We start from the raw sequence: 14,423 nt of genomic DNA on the forward strand, positions 1-14,423 counted from the left end.
CTGGATACTAAGCTGCCTGTACTACGAGACAAGAGGACTTCAGTCACCATCTTCCTGAACTCTTTAATCTCTTTTTTAGCTGCATCGATTTTATAAAAAAGAAGAAGAAACCCTCCGATTTGTAGACTGGATTTGACCTTGTCGTTTGGTGTCCAACTATCAACATGCTCAAAGATTCCTAGAGTCTCTTTTTGCTCACTGTTATCACCATGCCATGAGTTGGGCTCTTTCCTCCCCCTCTTTCCTTTATTTATGGTCTCTTTCAGCACAAGTTGAGGCTATCCAGAGGTGGGAGAGACTTTATCACAGAGGGGGGGGGGGAACAAGGCCAAGGGACTTCTGAAGGGGAGGCCCCCTCTCTTTTTGTTGTTCATGTTTCGGAGATCAGTGGCAAGATATATAGTTCTCGCGAGACTTCCAAACACCAGGACAAGAGCCTTCATTATTTTTGCTTCAAGACGTCACATAGGCCCATTTTGCACGGCCGCCGAAACAGCGATTTCGGGTAACATGGGAAAATGTGGAGGGGCAAGAAGCAAAGCAAACTGCTTACGCACGGGACAGGACGCAACGGTGGTAAAACCCAGAGTAACCGATTATGCACACGGCGACTCCTATGCCGCTTCTGGTTGCGCCCTGGTCACCCAGAAGCTCCGCTTTCTTCCGCGTTTCGCTAATGCGGCTTTTTCGGCGGCCTGCACTGAATCTGCGGCCGGTTGCAGCCGGCATCATGCGTTATCGGTGATTTTAGGTGACGCCAGTCCACCCCGAATGCAGACCTTTCCTTCCATGCATAATGGGCCTGAAAGGCGACCCAGAAACCTGAAAAGTCTACTCTTCTTGATTGGAACAAAATTCAACTATCGCTTTTGGAATAATTTACTGCCTGCTATCAATATGCCTGTGATAACAAGGTGTCATATCGTCCGTCTTTTGGAAAAACAAACTAAGGACTTGAAAGCCTTTATAGAAGATTTGTTCAAGGATACTTCTAAGGAAATCCAAAACAGCAAGGAAAAAATTCTAGGAAGAAGTGATGAATTAAAGATAACTACTGTCACAAGTCAGTTACAAGATCAGGGGATCAGAATTGAAGAACTGCAAGCAGAAGAGAAACTTAATGTTTTGGAGACAGGAAACGGAGTGTTAGAGACTTTTGAAAAACAAGACCGGCAACAAGAATTCATTATTTTTTCTGAACAGTATTTGCCAGACAAGGACATCAATGTTGAAAAGGCACATAGCCATTTCAAAGCTACAAGACATAAGAAATAATCAAAAGAAAGCAATCAAAAAAGAGTTTTCCAGGAGAAAAAAACGCGCTGGATTGGAGATCAGGTGGTGCGGGTATCTCAAGATTTACCAGTGGATATTTTGTGGAAAAGAGCACAATTTCATTTTTTACGTCAAAGTCTAATTGGCCAGAGTATAAGATATCCACAGAGGATACTGTTTGCCCTGGAATTAATTTTACCAATGGGAGGGAAAATCATCAAAACACCACAAAAATTGCAGGAGGTAGTTGATTTCTTATTTCAAGGATTTGCCTTGTTACATGGGGAACAACAATGTACAGTAAGCCTCGATATGAGACCCCCCTAAAAAGGAATAAATGGAACTTTCTGATATCATGGACAACAAATTTATACTTATGGCAAGTGAAGAATCTCGGTAGAAATGGAGCCTTTATTTGAATTAGGGCTTCAAGCAAGAACGAAAAGACTGGGGTGGGCGATGAAACTTTCTTAAGAAATTGGGGGGACGTAAGGAGGGAATGGATGGGGAAATGCAGTGTTTGATTTTTTTTCTATGCTTTTTCTGTATACTTTTACATAGATGGTATATAATATAATACCCCAAGTAACTGCAGAGATTTCAAAATGATCTGATTATAGGTGTTGAAAATGTCATGACAAAGTGGGTTTTCCCTTTTCTCCTTTCTTTTTATAGATACTGGGCTAAAGTTTATACTGTTTTGTTGTTTTACTTTTCATATGTGGTGAAGTATTAATTAAAATTGCTGAGCTATTTAAAAAGGTAAAATTGACATCTATAGGCATCAGAAAACCAACAGAAGAATTTCAAGAATAGTGGAAATCTTCTCTGGAACATCCAGCAAAATGAAACTTCAAGGAAATAGGGACTCAGGGGGTAGAGGGAGGGGTGATATTGTAACTAATAGTGTGTTTTTTTGTACTTTTTCTATATATCCATATAAAAATTAAAATTTATTAAAAAATAATTGGGGCTGCCTTGTGGTCAGCTGACCACAAAATAATTGGGGCTGCCTTGTGGTCAACTGACCACAAGAAGGCAACTTTTCACTTCCTTGCCAAGCCATTTCTCAAAATAATAAAACAGCTGTGGCCATTTACATGCCAAAAATAAAATAAATAAAAACAATCAATTAATTATCCTTATTTATCCGTGTCCTTCTTGAATTGCATGTTGATCTCATTTGTCCACTTTTCCTACAGGTTCAGATCTCATTAAACTCTATCTGTGTGAAAAAGTTTTTATTGATTGATTGATTTGTTTGTTTGTTTGTTTATTTATTTAGATTTTTATACCGCCTTTAAAGTTGCCTCTCTAATGTAAGTACAACATTCTAGGACAAGGGCTTGGTCAATGTTGGGCAGATTTATGCAAGATATTTCTCAGCTTCAAATTTCATATAGGGAGGCCAGTGCTTTGTTCATGTTGGTTTCCTGGCCTCATCCGTAGGCTTGGTGGAACAACTCTGGCTTACAAGTCCTCTGGAATTGTTTGAGATCCCAGAGGGCCCTGATGTCACTAAGCAAACCATTTCTCTAGTCTGGGGTCACAGTCAATTTCTGGCCCTGGTTGAGGCCAGTGTTACTTCACTGGGACCAGGGACCCTGAGCAGGTTCTGATCATACAATCTTAATGCTCTCTGGGGGGTATAGCAGAAGAGATGATCCCATAGATACAGAATTTCAGACTGTTTAGCATCTTGAACAGAAGGATCAAAATCATGAACCTGATTTGATTTGCAATCTGGAGCCAATGCATCTGGGAGAGCACAAATGCATTATGAACTCTCCATGGGGTCCCAGGAAAGACCCACACTGCCTCATTTTGGATGGAGTTTTCAGAGCAGTTTCAAGGACAGACCTGTGCAGAGTGAATTACAGAGGTCTAGTCTGGAAGTGACCATTGCGTGGATCACAATGGCTAGGTTGGGAGTCGAGAGGTAGGGTGCAAGTTGTCATACCTGATGAAGGTTATAAAATTTCTGGCACACAGTGTTTGTGACCTCTATAGATATGGAGATATCCAGGATCCTGCCAGTGGTCAAAGGTGTTAAATGGACCCCATCAAGAGCCAGAAGTTGCATCACCTTCCTCCCTCTCAGCACATCAGCCTAGCTGAAGGACCTCCATCTTATTTATCTGTACAACCTAAACATAATTTATGATTTATGAGCCTAGCTGAAGGACTTCCATCTTAGCTGGATTTAGCTTCAGCCAACTCCATTTGAACCAATCCACCACAATGTCAAAACAGTTGGCCAGAAAATCAGAATGTGTGGACAGAAAGAGTTGGATGTCATCAGCATACTGGTGGCAACTCAGTCTGAAACTCTGGACTGGCTGGTCAAAAGTGGTGAATGTAGATGGTAAAGAACACTGGGGAAAGAATAGCTCCCTACAGGACCCCACATATTAAGGCTTGCTGCTGTGAGGTTCTATTCCCTAACACCACCGTCTATCCCCCGACCTTTAAGGAAAGACTGCAGCCATTGTAAGGCTGTGCCTCAAATCCTTACATCCACTAGGCATTGGGTTAATAGCCCATGATCAACAGGGTCAAATGCTACTATCAGATGCAATAAAAACAACAGCACCAACCCACCTAGATCCAGCCACCTCCAGAGAAAATCTGTGAGGGCAACCAGTGCTGTCTCCCCTCATTTTTCCATTAATGATTTGGATGAGGGTATATTGATCAAAATTGGGTGGAATGCTAAATACCCTGGAGGAAAGGACAACTATTCAGGGAGATCTGGATAGATTAGGAAATTGGGTCTAGCTAGCCAACAAAATGAATTTTAATTGGGGGAAGTGTAAAGCATTACATTGGGTAATAATAATAGGATGCATAAATATAAGATGGGGGATACCTGGCTTTATACTAGAACATTGGTTAGACCTCATTTGGAATATTTTGTCCAGTTCTGGGCACTGCAGTTTGAGAAGAATATTGACCAGTTAGAACGTGTTCAAAAAAGGGCAACAAGTGTGCTTGAGGGGCTGGATTCTATGCCTTATGAAGAGAGTTGGGCATGTGTAGCTTGGAGAAGAGAAAGACAAGAGATTTGAACAGTATAAAGCCCGGATTCCTTTAACTGCTGTGTTTATGCCATGTCTCTTTTCCTCGACTCTCAAGTCTGATTGCTACCATTGTCTTCGAGAGAATCAATCATTTTTGCCATTAATTAGAGGTTAAGTGACCAACGTCATGTGTAATAGAATAGCTAAATGCAAAACCCAGGGATCAAATGGTGCCCAAGTGTAAACTGCTTTGTTCTTGCTCAGTTGGGTATTAAAGTGCCTTTTCCAGGTACATGTAATAAGGCGTGTGCCAGAACAGGGAGGCAGGAAAAACAAAATCCTGTCTTGCAACAAATAAAGGGGATCATATGATTTTTGAGGGAAATGCATCCCAACACAAAAATGTTGATTTCTTTTTTAGCAGTCAAGTACAGTGTTAGGGATTAACCAAAGATACACGGTCAAACAAAAAGTTTAAGTGGTAAAACAAAAAGTGTGGTTAAACAAAAAACTTAAATCCCCATCAGGCTTTAATAATAATCTAATTATCAGTGCCACTTTCTCCCAAAATGTGTTTATCAAACAGGTACTCTGCCCATCCAGTTCTTGGCACACCCATCTTGCACAGACCGGTCACATGATCACCCAGCTGCTTGATAGTTTTGACCTGCTCATTCAGATAGTGTGTTTCAATGAAGTTACATAAATGGGGATCTATTCAAATGGTTAGCCATGTTGGTCTGAAGTAGCACAATAAAATCAGAGTCCAGTAGCACCTTTAAGACCAACAAAGATTTATTCAAGGCGTGAGCTTTCGAGTGCAAGCACTCTTCTTCAGACTAAGAACTGACCATCATAGCAGTAGGAATATATAAGCAAAAGTTAATCTTTATTATTATTTTTTTATTTTTATTATATATTAAGTGTTTACAGAAAGATGAAAAAGAAAAGAACGACCAGCTAGCAAAATAATTATTGATACATATGAGAATATAGTCTGTTATTATCTTTTTTTTTATAGAGAGTTTTTATTTTATTTTCCAGAGTTGAAGACAGTGAGATACATGCAATCTACATTGTTAATACAGAAAAGGAGAGTTATGCTCTTCATTTGATACACTTGGTTCCCCATTTTAATCCCCTTTGTAAATAGTTCAGGTAAGGGCCCCATTGTTCTTGAAAGGCCTCTTCTATTCTTCCGTTAACTATTAGTGTCAGTTTGGCCATCTTGGCAAAATCAGCTAGTTTATTCAGCCAGTCTTCTGTCGAGGGTAGTTCTTACGTTTTCCATTTCTTGGCCAATTCTAGTCTTGCTGCCGTCGTCGCATAGAAGAAGAAGCTCTGTATGTGGGTTGGGAAGCACTGTGGAAAAACATTTTGGTTCCCCGTTTCAATCTTAAAAACCCTCTTCTCTTCATTTAAGATTATAAGACTGGCTACAATATTATGGACTTTTACCCAAAGCTTATAGACTTTTTATAGACTTTTTCACGTTTGCACCACATTTAAAAAGAGAAGTCTACTTTGTTACCATCATTTCAGCATTTGTTTGCATAGTTTCTGACAGTTTTAACAATCATAAACAGTTTATACTTAACGTGGTCCTAGAGCCCTCCACATTTCCACTAGGGAAAGGGAAAAAGGAAAAAAAACAAGCCTGCTTAGTTGTACGGAAAGAAGAGAAACAAATATATGTTTATGGGTTGCTAAGGTTATTAAGTTATATAAGTGTACATTGTTAATACCAGAAATAATAAAATGGAGTCTTCATTAATTAGTAGAATAAATTCTTCGTTAGTTACATTTACACCTCCTCAGTTAGGAGCCTCCTTTTAGTTATGCTTTAAGTTTAGGCTGAAAGTCACTACAGAGATATGTTAGATAATTCAAATTCAGCTATCATAGGAAATCTAAAACCCCACACTATAATGTAAGCCCATTCCATTAGGTGTCTCCTTTTAGTTATGCTTTAATTTTGGGCTGGTAGACACTACGAAATTAGATTTAATAATACAAATTCAGCTTACTTAGAAGATCTTAGACCCCAGATTAACTTCTTAACTAGTTATATTGCCTATATAGCTACGGAAATGAGGGAAAAGAGGAAAAGAATGTCAACCACTGTGTTACATTTCCATTCCCCAAGCTTATTAAGGGGGTCTCATATCGAGGCTTGTTACGTCTTGTGGCTCCCATTGACTAATGTTCTGTCCTGTTGGTCTTTGGCTGGGAAAGTACAGTTGTAGTCTTTCCCTCCGAGTATACATCGATAAATCTTGAAGCAGTTGTACCTCCTGGACTCCAATATCAGTACAGATGTTTTTCCATGAAGCTCCTTTCAATCGATTGCTTTCACCGCAAATCCATATGTCTTTTAATTGATTCTTGTGTACTGTTGCTTTGGAGTGGCTGTATATCTTCTCAGGTAGGATATGCAAATTTTTTAAGCGAAAACATGTTCCAGGCTTGGAATTTTGTTAGACTTAATCAATTATGCATATGTTGTTTCCAAAATATATTTGCAATTTTGCAAAAAACCAGTAGAGGTCCTACAGAGTCCTAATAAAAGCAACAGTCTGTTTTGATATTAAAGCAATGTCTCTGGAGCTTAGTTCTCGCGAGATTCCACGGCTCTAATCTCTCTTATCTCCGAAGACAAAAACAGATGCAATAAGAGCTGTTACTTATTAGTTTGAGTTAATTTAAGTCCTTCTTCTGCTTAGAAAAGAAAATTAGCCTGCCTCATAATGAGGTGGCATCAAGCAGAGCCAGAAACGGGGGAAAAAGTAGAGACGGAGAAGCGGAAGAGCACTTGCATCTCTGCGTTGATTAATGACTCAATATCTTGGAATTTGGCAGTGTCCACCCCCTCAGTTGTAATAAATCGTCTTCCTGTCACTCTAGCTTGTTTGGATTAGCGAAAGCAACTCTCCACGCCGAGAGTTAATTCCAGGGAAGAGGGTGCCGGGGGAAACCCCACTCACTGTTTGTAGGCTCGATCTGATGTCTGCCAGATGTTTTCACTCCGGAGTTGTGGTGAGTCGAAGGTCTTGCTGGGAGGTATCCAATTAGCTTTGTAGATTAAAATAAGCTTTGTAGATTGCAGAGTTGAAAAAGGAGGAAAAGGAGGAAAGGATATTAAAATGGCGGACGGCGCTTGCTGGACCCTATGCACACTGAGCTTACGTTCCAGTGGGATATTAATTTCCCTGCGGAACAGAGAGGCCCCAGAGATTCACAAGGAATTTCTGAGAAGATTATGGGTGGGTTAGCGTACCCAAAACCCGATTCTGTCAATCACAGCAGCGATTGACCCTCAGTGGAACAGGAGCTCGAAGTATTCGAGCTATCCAAGTGCCATGGCTCCGCCTTCTTCCTAGTCTGTTATTATCTTAAGAAGTATATAGTCAATTCCCATCGCATATTAGCGCTAACCTAAAAGTTGCTGCTGTCTTTCTTAGCAAAGTAATTATTGATACATATGAGAATATAGTCTGTTATTATCTTAAGTGGTATATAGTCAGTTCCCTTCACATATTAGCCCTAACCATATAAAGCATTTACAGAAAGATGAAAAAAGAGTAAAGAACGACCAGCTAGCCACTGTTCGTTATATTCTTCAGGTTGTCGCAAAGAATGGAATTGTACTCTTTTCCATAATGTATCTGCTGCTAAGTCTTGAAAGATTTGTGCTTCTTGATCCACCAATTTCAGCGGCGTCTCCCAATGCTTTTTGAGTGGATTGTTTCTTGCAGCCTTGCTGTCAAAGCTTACAAAAATGTCTCTTAGTTGTTTCTTGCGTGCGGCCACCTTTGAATAAACACTGTATACTTTGTCAATCTGGATCTCTTCCTCCTCTAAATAGTCTTCCAAGCTTTCAGTGATTTCCTTCCTCAGGTTTGTTTTCCCAAATTCTTCTGAAACGCCTTTGATTTTTAAGTTCCTAGCTTTAGATTCTACTTCCAGGACTTCGAATTTGTCTTCTGCCACTCTCTCCCGCTCCTGTTGATTAACTTCCAGACGTTGGATTCTCGTTTGGTGTGTTGCCAGCTGAGTTGTGTTTTCATCAGCTACTTTTTTCAAACCATCGATTCTGTCTGAGAGCTCTTTCTTGGTGTCTTGAATCTCCTTTTCAACCTTTTTGACTACTTCCAAAATCTCTGAGCTGCCCTTGCATTGGTTAGGTTTTCCGTTGCAGTATTCATCAACTCGACAGAATGCATACACCACCATATAATCACAGTTCACGGACAGGGCGTCTCGAGAGAGTTCAGGAGATCAGTAGTTATTAGTTAGACAATCTCCGTGTTCTGTCAACAACTCCCGCTGGGCTCTCCGTCATAAGATCTTAAGCTCTTTCTTTTGTATATTTTAACGAGTATATTTAGCTGGCTTGCCTCCCATCCGAAGAAAGAATTCCCATGTGAATTGCTTGGGGGGGGGGGAAAGGGGGTCTAGTGCCTGGCTTTAAAGAAAGAGAAAGCAAACAGAGAACTCACAGTCTTTATGTTGTTAATTCGCCAGACTGCCACTCCTTGTGTGTTGATTGGTCAAGCTGGGAAGAGATAGCCTGAGAAGAATGCAGGATTTTATGCATCTGGTCGTTTCAAGATTAGAAAGTTGTTTTCGACAACAGCGCCATTATGGCACCGGGCACAAGCAGCAGTGATACAGAGAACTTAGTCTCTGCAGATCTGTAGGACCCTCAGGATGCTGTTCCCGGCTCCTGGGGTGACCAGCAAATGAGATTTGTGCACCTCGCTCAGGTCTGCCATGTGCTTCTGCTCCTGGCGCTCTGCTTGACTCGGGAGCTTGTTACAAAATGGTCTAGTACAGTGCCATCTTCCTGTCGTCCTCAGGAAAACTTAATCTTGTTACATTAGTAAACTGTGTCACACCATCCAAACACAGCCATATGATAACTCTCTAGAGTTACCTTTTAACTTTATAACTTTTGCTTATATATTCCTACTGTTATGGTGATCAGTTCTTAGTCTCAGGAAGAATGCTTGCACTCGAAAGTTCACGCCTTGAATAAATCTTTGTTAGTCTTAAAGGTGCTACTGAACTCTAATTTTATAAATGGGGAACGTTGTTTTCGTTTGCCAGTTTATACAGTTCCAGAGTGATCAACCCAAATTAACATATAAATGTTCTAAATTTTCTCAATGAATAAATAAAATGTAAAAATGACTAAATAATATAGTCTGATTTTTCAAAATCAGACAAGGACATTCTGGTTCCTGTTATCTGTTTCACATAATATTTCTGGTAAGGGCTTGGAGGAGAAGCATGTCTCATGACTTGTGCCACTCAGCACTTAACACCCACTCAGGGCATCTGTCCTGCCCCTCAGTGCCTCCTCCTCCAACCAGCTTGCCTGTCTGTCCAGTGGCCAATCAATCACCTTCTGTTCCACACCCCTGACTACCCCCTCCTCCTTCCAATTCCCTGTGATCCTTGAAGGCTGCAGATCCCTGCCACATGCGAATAGCCCCTACTGGTGAGTTCCCTAACAGCTGCTTGCAGCCTTTCCAGGTCCTGGGGAGAGGGGGAGTTCTTCCACCCCACCCACCCCAATTTAGCACCCGTTGTATTCCTGAATGCAACAGGCTTGACCCCTAGTTATATATAATTGACAATACGCAGGATTTGCAGTACTCACCAACTGTCCTTTGCTGGAATGCTGTACTACAAAAGATATTGTGTCATGCCTTTGGAAATCTCCTATATATCTTTAAACTTTCAGATCCACGTGCAAAGAATATGTGTGTCCTTTTCAGCAGATGAAGCAAAGGGATGTTACTAAGTTTAAAGAGTTTGTTGTATATATTTTGTAGACATTAGTCTAAAAAAAGTTAGGAAAACTTTTAATATAATACATTAAAAATAAAAGAATGTGGAAAAGCAACCATGGCCATTAATGTTTTGGGATATTTAGCAACATTAGTGCCACCTGCTTTTACCTTAGTCAAGGAAGATGATGCCCCACCTCTTTAGTATTTGAGAGCTTGTCTCCATGGAAGACAAGTTCTTGTGCTATCTTATTAACCTTCAATAAGAACTTTGTCCAGCTCGTTGCTTCAGTAGATCTTGTCCATCTTCTCTAATTTACTATTAAACTACCTTTTGTAGAAACATTGCTCAAAGATGTACTGATTGCATATTATGATTCTGACAGCTCCCATTGCCGAGTTTATTTTGTTGCTCATAATTGAGGAGACTTTTTTAGTTGAAAGGCATTAACTTTGACTCATTTATTCTTACCCTTTGCCTTCTTATCAGACTTGATAAAGTCACTATGGAACAGAAGACTTAGCTTGCAGGTCTGTTGTCATCGACTGGCACGCTGGCATTTTACCCCAATTAGATGCAGCACTCCAGTCTGGCAATCAATGTGGCCACAATTTTATTATTATTGCACCCCCCCAGAGGGTGCCAGAGGGTTGACGTGGCACACAAAGGGAGCGAGCCTGAACCCACAGCAAGCCAGCAGCTAGATCCTAGAATTCCTTGGTGGGCTAACATTAGTATTACACACTCTGGCATGGTTCTGCCACTTTGGCAATCATCAAAGCCCAAGGCAGCCAGTGCTGCAGCATGGAGAGGAGGGGTGGTGGTGGCGCACAAACGCAGGTGCAAAGCTGCGGGTGGGCTCCATGTCACGCACTGCCGCCAGCGCTGCCCCTCCCCTCCATGCCCCAGTGCAGGCCACCTTGGGCTTTGATGATTGCCAAAGTGGCCAAATTCTGCTGGAGCGCACAACCATAACTCACATCCAAGTACTAACTAGTACCTGCTCTTCTTAGCTTCTGAGATCTGATGAGATCAGGCTAGCCTGGGTCATCCAGATCAGAGCATGCAACCTTCAACCAGTCTAAATCCACCCCCTCCAAGCCCTATGACAATGCACTACTGCTCTCAGGAGAGGTAGTCCCTGCCCAGATGTCTGGCACATGGACTTCTGCAGGTAGGGGCCAGATATTCCTTGGCCTGGCCTCAACCAAAGGCCTGGCAGAAGAGCTACATCTTACAGGTCCTGAGTAACGGTGACAGCTTTGTCAGGGTCCTGAGGTCTTCTGGGAGCTCATTCTACTAGGTGGGGGCCAGGACTGGAAAGGCCTTGGCACTCTTTGAGGCCAGGTGTACTCCCAAGGACTGGGGTCAACCAGCAGATTCAAACCTGCAGAGCAAACTGCCTTGAGGGCGGCATAAGGAGATCCTTTCAGATATGTGGGACCCATGCCAAATGTAAGAACCAAAACCTTGAACTTGATTCGGAAGCTAATTGGTAACCAATGCAGCTGCTTCAGCTCAGACTGGATATGGACCCTCCAAGATGACATTGAGAGGACCCTAGCAGCCACATTTTGCACCAACTGCAATTTCTGGATCAAAGACAAGGGAAGGCCTGTGTACAGCAAGTTACAGAATTTTTGTCTGGAAGTGACTATTTCATGGATCACTATGACCAAGTGTTCGGGGGACAAGTAGGGTACTAATAGCCTAGCTTGGCACAGATGGGAAAATGCCACTTGCACTACCTTTGTGATTTGTGCCTCCATAGATAAGGAGGCATCAAAGACCACCCCCAAATTCCTGGCAGTAGGTACAGTCATAAGCTGAACTCCACCCAGAAAGGGGAGACATACTTCCTGATCCTGATCACCTTCTTCCCAGCAAAAGGACCTCCGTCTTGGAGGTATTGATTTACAGCTGCCTCTGCCTAAGCCATCCAGACACTGCTTCCAAACATCTGGCAAATGTCCATCAGGAGTCAGAGCTGGATGTCCATTAAGAGGGCGTTGCTTCCTATGGGCAGCTGCTCCAGACTCTGGAAAAAAACTGGAGTGTACAAAAAAGAGTGGGGGGAGAGGAAGAGAATATTTCTCAGTTTTGGTTTATTGGACCAAACAAAAGATTAGTATTTCTGAAAAATCCTGGATCCCCTTACTGATACGGTAATTCAGGTCCAGGTTTTTTTTTTCTTTTTTTGGAAATCCCAATTTTGAGGAAGGGTCTAACAGACCCAAGAAGAAGAAAACTGATATTTTAAAAGCCAGCTCTGGGGATTTGTCCCCAGTGTAGGATGAACTCATTGCTTCATATTGTCCACTCTGAACAGACCTATAATCATACCCTGCTGTAGGGGTCCTGTGCCAGGTGAAAGTCATCATAGTGTAATAATTAGTGTAATAATTAGAGCTGGGGTCCTCATCCGTTATGCCCATGAGCACATCGGGAAGTTTGAGTGCAAGTTGGAGGGCATGACAAGCAAAGTGGTTCTGCGGAAGCTGGCACCAATCTCAAAATTTTGCAGATTTCCCCAGGGTAAGGAGGTTCCAAGCTGAGCATATTCCTGCCATAGAGGCAGCTGTTTCCAATCTAAAGCTCCCTATATGGACACAAAGTTGATGCCTCCTGGGCTATATTGGAAAATATTCTATGTCAGTTGAATGGGGAAAACACAGAACTGGCTTTTTGATTTGACAGGGGCACACTTTGGGGCAAGAGCAAATGAGCACCAAGAAGCACACCAGTAGATAATGCTGACTTTACTTTCTGTGACTTCTCATTGGCTAACTTCCACAACTGGAAAGGCACCTGTGTATTAATTTTTGATCTTGACATTTATATCCCCTTAACAATGTTCCTTTCATCCAGCATTGAACTAAAAAGAAAGAGGACCTTATGGCATGAGTTTGTTTTTCTTGTCATGTCTGTGTAACTGTCCATCATCTTCATTGCCCGGAACCACGGGGCAATCTACCTCCTCTGGGTTACATCATCAGGAATACTAATTGTGTCCTATACTGATGCCAGAACAACTGAAATGTTGTTGGGTGAGGAGCTATATGTTTTAACCACCATTGCTCTGTGTTTTGTATTTTGGGGATGTTGTATTTAGGGTGTTTTATCATGTTTTATTGAATGTAAACCGCCACAAGCCGGCTATGCTGGGAGTGGCAGTATAAAAATGGAATGAATGAATGAATGAATGAATGAATGAATGAATGAATGAATGAATCAATGAATCAGTCAGTCAGTCAATGAATCAGTCAATCAGTCAATCAATCAAATCAAACCTGGTTAAAATATGTAAAATTATGTAAAATCACAATTTAACATTGTAGCATCAAAATTTGGATTACTGAGGTCAGGTTGAAGCCAGCAGATGTAAGCTTGTAGGGAAGGAGTGGGGAAGGAAAGGAGGGCAGAGGGGCAAGAGGGAGGCCCAATACTTGTTGTTGCTATTATCTCGCTATTATCTAGTCAACCTCAACAATAGGCCCAGCAGAAGTCCTTGCAGGCCCTGCAGAACTCAGACAGTTCTGGCAGGGTCCTGACCTTGCTGGGGAGCTCATTCCACCAGGCAGGAGACAGGGCTGAATAGGCCCTGGCTCTTTTTGAGACCAGCTTTATTTCTTTGGTGCCAGGGATCCTCAGATGGTTGGTATTGCTCGACTGAAGAACTCTCCAGGGAACATATTCAGAGAGGCGATCCCTCAGATATGAAGGGCCCAGACTGCATAAGGCCTTGAAGGTCAAAACCAAAACCTCGAAATGGATTCAAAATTCAATCAGAAGCCAATGCAGCTGCCACAATACCGTTGCTATGTGGGCTCTCCACAGTGTCCATGTGACAAGCAGGGTAGCCGCATTTTGCACCAGTGGTGCAAGGGTAGGCCAACGTAAAGTGAGTTACAGTAATCAAGCCTGGATAAATGCTCCGGGGCCAGGTAGGCGTTAACAGCCTAGCCTGGCAAAGATCAAAAATGTCTACTGAAGGATCAGAGCTGAATTTCTTGTTTAGTACCATCGTAGCAACATCATTTCACCCTGGTAATTCAATGAGCTGAAGAAAGCAGCTGTTTAGATAGAAACTAAGAATCTTGGCACCCCTCTTGGTGATAAGACCACTGTTGGGGGGGGGAAGTTTTTTTTGAAGGAAAGGTGAGAGAAATAGATGTTGATGCTGTCTTAGGCTTGGGTGGATGTAGAGCTCTTTTTAATGCACATGCATGTATGGAAATTGTATGTTTGGGGAGTATAGGGAAAAGAATGTGAGCCTGGCCCAGGAACACCCTGGGAAGGACAGTTTGGATGGAATTTTCCTGGCAAACTGTA

Source organism: Paroedura picta, chromosome 5, assembly GCF_049243985.1.
Source record: "Paroedura picta isolate Pp20150507F chromosome 5, Ppicta_v3.0, whole genome shotgun sequence".
Lineage (NCBI taxonomy): Eukaryota > Metazoa > Chordata > Lepidosauria > Squamata > Gekkonidae > Paroedura > Paroedura picta.